Raw genomic sequence first — 854 nt, 5'->3', positions numbered from 1 at the left:
AATTCCCCCTAACCTAACTTAACTATTTGTAGATAAATACTCATTCTTAGGTCGGAAGGGATATGTTCTGTCATTTTAAAATTTACAAAAATCAGGAGTGTTGAAGAAAAGAAAAGTCCATAACATTAAGAAAAAATTAGGAGAGCATAAAGATAATTATGCTATTTTTGGACTACGATGGCACTTTGATGCCGATTGTGAAGAAGCTTGAAAAGACCTTCATGTATGAGGAGGTAATTCTACTAATCTTGACCAATACTTACATGCTAGTTAGCATGTCTAAATCTTCATTTTCCTCATTTTGAAATTTCCAAATGCACGATGGTTAGAGATGTTGCATTGATGTTCTCTACTTCAGTCATCACCAGAAGCGGTTGTGATAAGGTGATATCATACTAACAAGTCTATAATTTTTTGAGGGGTTCTACACATGTCTAATCATTGAGTCAATATACTTTGCTATTCATATTCATGTGAAAGAGTTTATGCAACTCGGCCAACTGCCCTATGCATGGAGGGACATCCAACTAGTAAGCGAGTATTTACTTTTGCAATACCTAAATGTAGTCTATTTTCTGCATAATGGAAGCTTTTATTACCGGAGCCACTGCTCATAGATACATCAAGAGTATAATCAAGTTTAAATAGTTGAAGCTTGGTGAAAATTTTAAAACTTACCAAACGTGTTCAAACATGGTCTTCTTTGAAAGCCCTCGTTGCAAGGGATACGAATATGCATCGAACATGGATATGGATCCTGTATTTCCTGCAAAATGTCATGTTACGAAAAAAATGATCAAATGGAAGAAATACAAGTTGAGGAAGGATCATCTAGTTTGCCGGCCAATAGATTT

Source organism: Triticum dicoccoides, chromosome 4A, assembly GCF_002162155.2.
Source record: "Triticum dicoccoides isolate Atlit2015 ecotype Zavitan chromosome 4A, WEW_v2.0, whole genome shotgun sequence".
Classification (NCBI taxonomy): domain Eukaryota; kingdom Viridiplantae; phylum Streptophyta; class Magnoliopsida; order Poales; family Poaceae; genus Triticum; species Triticum dicoccoides.
Note: the sequence above shows the minus strand (reverse complement) of the source record.